At 43.0% G+C, this 6,988-nt stretch overlaps 1 pseudogene; it reads right to left on the reverse strand.

Moving 5' to 3' along the window:
* Window positions 1-6,170: 6,170 nt before the first annotated feature.
* On the reverse strand, window positions 6,171-6,268 carry LOC148715539 (small nucleolar RNA R71; annotated as a pseudogene).
* Window positions 6,269-6,988: the final 720 nt, after the last annotated feature.

Here is a 6,988-nt window from a genome sequence, read left to right on the forward strand (position 1 = left end):
TCCAAACACAACAATATATAGTGGTTCGGTGCTCTCCTTAGCACCTACGTCCACTCCCCAAGTGTACCCTTGGGAATTCACTATAATCTCGTGGATTACAGTTGGATTGTTTTCCGGGCTCACAATCCAAAAATCTTGTTGGTTTTACGGGATCACCAACGAACCTATACAACTTTGGTTTTCCGGGTTCACCAAAAACCTTGTTGGTTTTGCGGGCTTACCAACGAACCTTTACAACTTTGGTTTTCCGGGTTTACCAAAAACCTTTGTTGGTTTTGCGGGCTCACCAACGAACCTTTACAAAGTTTTCAAACAAATGAAAAGAAAAGATTTAAACTCCTAAATGAGCATATAGAACAATATGAGCAATGAAGAAGAGTTAGAAAGAAATTATCGCTTTGAAGTCGCTTGGCTCTTCTTTGTCAAGGAAGCTTCACTCTTCAATGGGGGAAGGAGCTCTTGATGCCTCTTTGAATCTGCTCAATCCCTTTCTTTGATTTTTGAATGAAGCTCTTGATGAAGAAGATTAGGGCTCTTTGGTTTTCTTGTGTATACTTTGATTTCCCACTCAAAAGTTATTTATTCTGATGAATAGTGCCCTTTTAAATAGTTTTCAACCTTCCTTGGACAAGCCCCATTGGTCAGATTTGAAAAACTAGCCGTTACATGCCTTGGGAAGGACAAAAAGTACATCTGCAGAACTAGCCGTTACTGTTCAGCCCGTGTTTGGGTCGGCTCAACCTGTCCTTGGGTCGACCCAACTTGGCCTTGGGTCGACTCAAACATTCCTTGGGTCGACCCTCTCAGAGAACACAGAAACATGAATTTCAAACTTCCTTCACTTGGGTCGACCCAACCATTCTTTGGGTCGACTCAAAGTTCACTTGGGTCGACTCAACTTCTTCTTGGGTCGACCCTCTCAGTAATTTCAGAGAGCCATTTTCTGTCTGTCTTTCTGTCTTCCATTTGGGTCGACCCTCTCAGGGTTTGGGTCGACTCAAAGTTCACTTGGGTCGACTCAACTTCTTCTTGGGTCGACCCTCTCAGTAATTTCAGAGAACCATTTTCTGTCTGTCTTTCTGTCTTGCCTTTGGGTCGACCCTCTCAGGGTTTGGGTCGACTCAAGCTTGGGTCGACTCAACCACTGTGTGGGTCGACCCTCTCAGTAAATCCAGAGAGCATTTTTCCTTTGCATTTTGAGGTTCTTTGGAGGTTGGGTCGACTCATGCCTACCTTGGGTCGACCCAACTCACTGTTCATTTGTGCTGTTTTTGCATGAGTGTGCCAGATGATTCCTTTAAGTCCCGGGGTTGACCCAATCAACCTATGGGTCGACTCAATTCACACTTTGCTGCATTCTCAAGATTAGATCCATCCAAATGAACAAGACCATATATATATTTTCAATTAAACAAATATACTGAGAGTAATGAACTTATAAATGAAGTATCAATTTAACTTATAGCAAGCTCTAGATAATTGCTTGTTAATCATCAAAATAACACTATCATCCTCAGAGGTGGAGTTGGGTACCAATAACTGTTAGGTGAGTGCCCAATGACGACTTTACTTCTGCGGGAATTATGGTGGGTCTGACTTAACCAAGGAACGGGACCAATAACTGTTAGGTGAGGTTCTGATGACTTGGAGACCAAGTAGGCTACAACTTGCTTGAGAAGCATTGTACAAAGAGTTGTACACTTATCATTTATGTGTCATCAATAACTGTTAGGTGAGGTGGCATGTAAATTGGTGGGACCGTAGCACCCCACTTGAAATCTAGAGTCGCAGGTTTCCGTTTCTCTACCGGAGGAGTGTAAGAGATTCGAGAAAATAGTGGGAGGTGTTTGTTTTAAATGTCCTTAAAACAAATAGAGTTGAGTACAAAATTCTAACTAGAATCTTTACTCTCTGAGGATTATAAAGTCAGCTTCCAAACTCTTAACTCATATCCTAAAGAACCACCGTTTGACCAAACCCAATTATAAAGACTGGCTCTACAATTTCAAAATAGTTTTGAATTGTGTGAAATTAGGGTGTGTGCTAGACCATGAATTTTCTGCGTTACCAGTCCGTCTGATCACTGATCAGCATAAGATGCATGACAAGTGGACGAACAATGACAATAAAATTAGGTGCTATATAATGGCATCAATGTCCAATGAACTTTAATGCCAGCATTAGAACATGAAGACTGCCGGGGATATATTGAATCACATGCAAGAGTTGTAGGGTGAACAGAGTCACGCAACATGGTTTGAAGTATCTAAAAGGCTCTTCAAGGCCAAGATACGCGAAGGGCAGTTCGTCCATAATCATAGTTTGACCATGATAAAGGATTTTGAGGAGCTTGAGAAGCTCGGCATGACCATGCACAAGGAATTGCAAACGAATTTGATCCCGCAATCCCTTCCAGCTTCATATGAACAGTTTATAGTAAACTATCATATGAACAAGACTGTATGCAACAAAACAGAATTGTTAAATAAATTGGTAACTACCTTAGAAACCTTGAAGAGTTCAAGGGGCATAGTTTTCGCTGTCGAGTTGGCTTCTACTTCCAAGAGAGAGTCTACTTGGAAGAAGAAGAAGCCTGCAAAGAAGCAGAAAATCGAGAAAAGGCCAAGTAAGAAAGTTCCAAGAAAAGGGTCGATTGCAAGGGAAAGTGTTTTCATTGCATTGTGGACGGCCATTGCAAGAGAATCTGTCCTACATACATGGGAAGCATAAAAAGCAAGAAAGGATGGCACACCTTAAGAAGGTATGTCAGATGATGAGAGCACAAAAGTGCGATCTACACATCACTTAAATTAGTATTATTGCTAACAAAAAATGATAAATGTGCTGCATTAATATTATATTTTTGTGGGGTGCAGGTGATCGGAAATCAAAGCTAAAATGCACATTAGGTTCAAAAATATGCATCACTGCAGCTGACCAGCCAACCGCATGTGTCAACCCCAGTTGCACACTAGAAGGAGTGCAAAGTTCAGCCGTCCACTTCATCGCAGCTTCAATCTTCTGTGTGAGCCCAAGCATCTGAGCCGTGTGAAGCCCATCCGCCGTGTGAAGCCCATCCGCCCTCGTGGAAGAATTGCGAAGCATCCACCGCGCCCATCTGCGCATCTTCCAGATTCCCCATTCCGTGTGTCCATTTGAAGATCTCCCAGCATCGTAACATCACCAGCATCCAACTTCTCCCAGCCGTCCATGCGTTCAGCCGAGTTCCAGCCACATCAACCTTCTCAGGCCTCTCCCGAGTTCACAGCTTCCACCGAGCGTCCCAGCCTTCCGAGTTTGCATCCCGGTTCCAATCCTCCTTCCGTTCGAGAGCATCTCCACCCCAGTGTCCGTCTGAGTCCGCTTCTCCCGCGAGCCCACGTCCATTCCCCATCTCCAGCTTTGGTTCACAGCTCGCTCCCAAACACAACCACTGTCCGAGCTTCTTGCATCCAGCGCGTGTGATCAGCTCCCAACCGTCTATGGCGATTCCACCGTGATCTCAGCGTCCGTGCCTCAACCCCCTCAGATCTCTTCCGTCTTCCTCGCAGGCCACGTCCGTCCCGTTGCGCTTCTTCCGAGTCCATTTGTTCATCCGAGTTCAGACATTCCCCGCGTCCGTGATCTCAGCGTCCCAGCTCCAACGATGAAGCCCAGCCACGTCAGTTCCCAGCGACCGTGATCTCAGCTCCAAACCTCTTTCCATCTTCCTCGCAGCATTTCCGCATCTCCTTCCAGGGATTTTCCAGCAAAGATCTGACTTCATCCCAGCATCCAATGCGTCTCAGCCTTCCGAGTTCGCATCCCAGAGCCCCCAGCCGTCCGCGTGTTGATCTCCAAAGCCCAACCATCCCGTGATTTCAGCATCGGCGACCAAGCTTCCGCGCAAGCATCTCCGTATTCCAGCCGTCCGCTTCAATCGCGTCCGCGTGCAAACTCCATCCGTCCACGTTCCACCTCCCAGCGACGGATCCTTGCCGCGTCTGCAAGCCAACCGTCCGTGAAGCATCTCCTAGCATTCTCAGCTTCCACGTTCCAACTCTCAGCGTTCAATCCGCCTGCATGCGATCCAATCTCCTTCAGCCGTCCAAGCTTCATCTTTAGCTCTCAGCTTCTTTCCGTGAGCATCCGGCCGTTTGCATCCAGCCTTCTGCATTTCCGGATTTTTCTCCCCACCAGCACATCATCCGAATCCAGCATCCCAAGCTCGTGATTCCAGCATCCCACAATCTTCGGCCTTCCTCAGATTCGCGCATCCAAATCTCATCCTACGGCCAGCAGTCCATTCCGAGTCCGCATGTGATCAGCTCCCAGCGAACTGTGGTTGTTACATGCACATCATTTGAGTCCCAAATCCTCGGCGTCCGTTTTGAGCTTCTCTCCACGCGCGATCAGGGGAACCATCGCAGGAGGATCTATATGAAGGGAGTCCGCTCGGCTGGGGAGACCGCTCGGCTATTCGGGAAGGAAAACAGAGAGAGGCCCGCTGTTATTCAAAAGGAAAAAAAACAGAGGAAACAGGGGATGCCCTGTTTCCGAGAATAAAAAGAAAAAAAAAAAGAAGAAAGATGAAGAGGGGAGATTTCTTTTATGTGATGGCCGGCTAATTCCCTAGGTGAAGGGAGATGAAGGAACCTTTGATGTCCTATTTTCTTTCAAGTAAATTCTGAACAATTGATCTCTCTGATTTACATCTATATATGTGTTTTTTTTATTCTTGCATATTCATTTATGAAATAGATCTTTTATGGTTTATATTTATTGATTCATGGATTGTTTCGATGTTTGATTTGTCGTAGACGTAATCGGCACGATAAATACTTAGATCTTGAGTTCATGATTTCAAATTATATACTCCATAATTAGAACTATTCTATCTGATTGATCTTTAATCAAGAATCACGGAATTTAATTGTTGAAAATGGTATCATCAAGGGGGATTCCAGATCCCAACACCATCTTAATCTATCCAACTTCGATTCCCTGTTTATAGATTTATTTTCTATTTGCGAAATATCATCTTAATTCATAAATTCATTGGATTAATTAATCTGAAATTATACTAAATAATCTTATAAATATTTCGTTCCCTGAGGATTCGACCTCGGACTCCCGAGAATTTACTACTTGTGCGATTCTCCTGCACTTGGGAGAACAATTTTATTTTTGCATCAAGTTTTTGGCGCCGTTGCCGGGGAACGGCTGATTTATTAGGATAATTTTTAGATTTAATTAGTACTTTAGTAGTTAGTCTTTTTGTTTCGAAAAAAAAAATCTTTATTGCTGTTTTTTTTATTCCCTGCACAGTCTGCATCAAACTCTGATATCTGAGTAATCCACCGTCTGATTGAACTCAAATTTGGTTGTCAGGTGCAGGACCTGTGTTTCTTTCATCTGAACGGTCTGATTGACATTCTGAAACTTTTAAGACTGTCAGATTAATACGAAAACTTGCTGCTGTCTGTTTTGAATTTTCTGCATTTAATTGTTTGTTTAGAATCAAAATTTTATTATCATCATATCTCATTAACCCTTGTTGCTACTTGAAAATTGATAAGAACTTTAAGAAAAGATCAAGGGTAATCATAAAAAAAAAAACAAAAAAAAAACAAACAAATAAATAAACTCTGAAATTTTGTATGCTAGGTTGGAATAGGGACGACACCGGTCGATTAAGTCGTACAACTTTAGATCATCCCTTAGAACACACCCTTGAAATTCCTTCGCAGTATCTCACACCTTGTGAGATGGCAAATTTTCCTGATGATGTAGGAAGTCACCATGGTGATGAAGGTAGACCCCCAGTTATGACACTTCGACAATATTTACATCCCACTAGGACTAGTCAACCTTCATGCATGATTATTCCTGAAAATGTAGGACACTTTGAAATCAAATCAGGAGTAATTCAATTGCTGCCCAAGTATCATGGGATGGAATCCGAGAACCCTTATCTTCACCTTAAGGATTTTGAGGAAATTAGCATCACATTTAGAGTGCCAAATGTATCGGAAGATGTCCTTAAATTGACCTTGTTTCCTTTTTTTTTAAAGGATAAAGCCAAAACATGGCTGAACTCCTTGAGACCTAGATCGCTAGGAACATGGCATGATATGCAAAGAGAATTCTTGAAAAAATTCTTTTCCGCACAAAGGACTAACTTTTTGAAAAGGCACATTAGTAATTTCCAGCAAAAAGACCATGAAACATTTTATGAATGCTGGGAGAGATTTAAAGATTTGCTTCTCTCTTGTCCTCATCATGGGTTTGAAACATGGAGAACCATTAGTTTCTTTTACGAAGGGTTGTCTCCACAATTAAAACAATTTATAGAGACTATGTGCAATGGTCTATTTTTGGAAAAGCAACCCGATGAGGCATGGGACTATTTAGACTCTCTCGCAGAGACTGCACAATTATGGGATACAGGGGATAGAGTGAATAAACCTTTGCCTAAGACTACTAGCATTCCACACGGGGGCCTTTACAACCTTAATACTCAGGATGATATTCAAGCTAAAATGGCAGGCCTTACTAGGAAGGTAGAGGAAATTGAACTTAGAAGGATTGAACCTGTCAAGACCATTGAACATAACAGCGAGTGTTGTAGGATTTGCGAGATGCCTGGCCATCTCATCACTGATTGCCCCACAATACCCGCATTCAAGGAAGTCTTGCACGATCAGGCCAATGTTATGAATACTTATCAAAAATCTTTCAACAATCCTTTTTCGGGTACTTACAACCCTGGATGGAAGAACCATCCAAATTTCAGGTGGAGGAATGACCAACCTCAACAAGTATATAACCCAACTCCTCCACCTCCGCCACCTCATTATGCACACGCACCCCCTCAAAAATCCAGTCTCGAAGAAACTTTACAATCTTTCATGCAAGGTCAAGCTAAAATCAATGATGAATTAAGAAATCAACTGACAACGCTGACCACTGCTTTAAGTGCTCAAGAGAAGGGTAAGCTACCAGCTCA

This window comes from Phoenix dactylifera, chromosome 1 (genome assembly GCF_051530095.1).
Source record: "Phoenix dactylifera cultivar Ajwa chromosome 1, Ajwa_hap1_PhDact_Kaust_v1.1, whole genome shotgun sequence".
Lineage (NCBI taxonomy): Eukaryota > Viridiplantae > Streptophyta > Magnoliopsida > Arecales > Arecaceae > Phoenix > Phoenix dactylifera.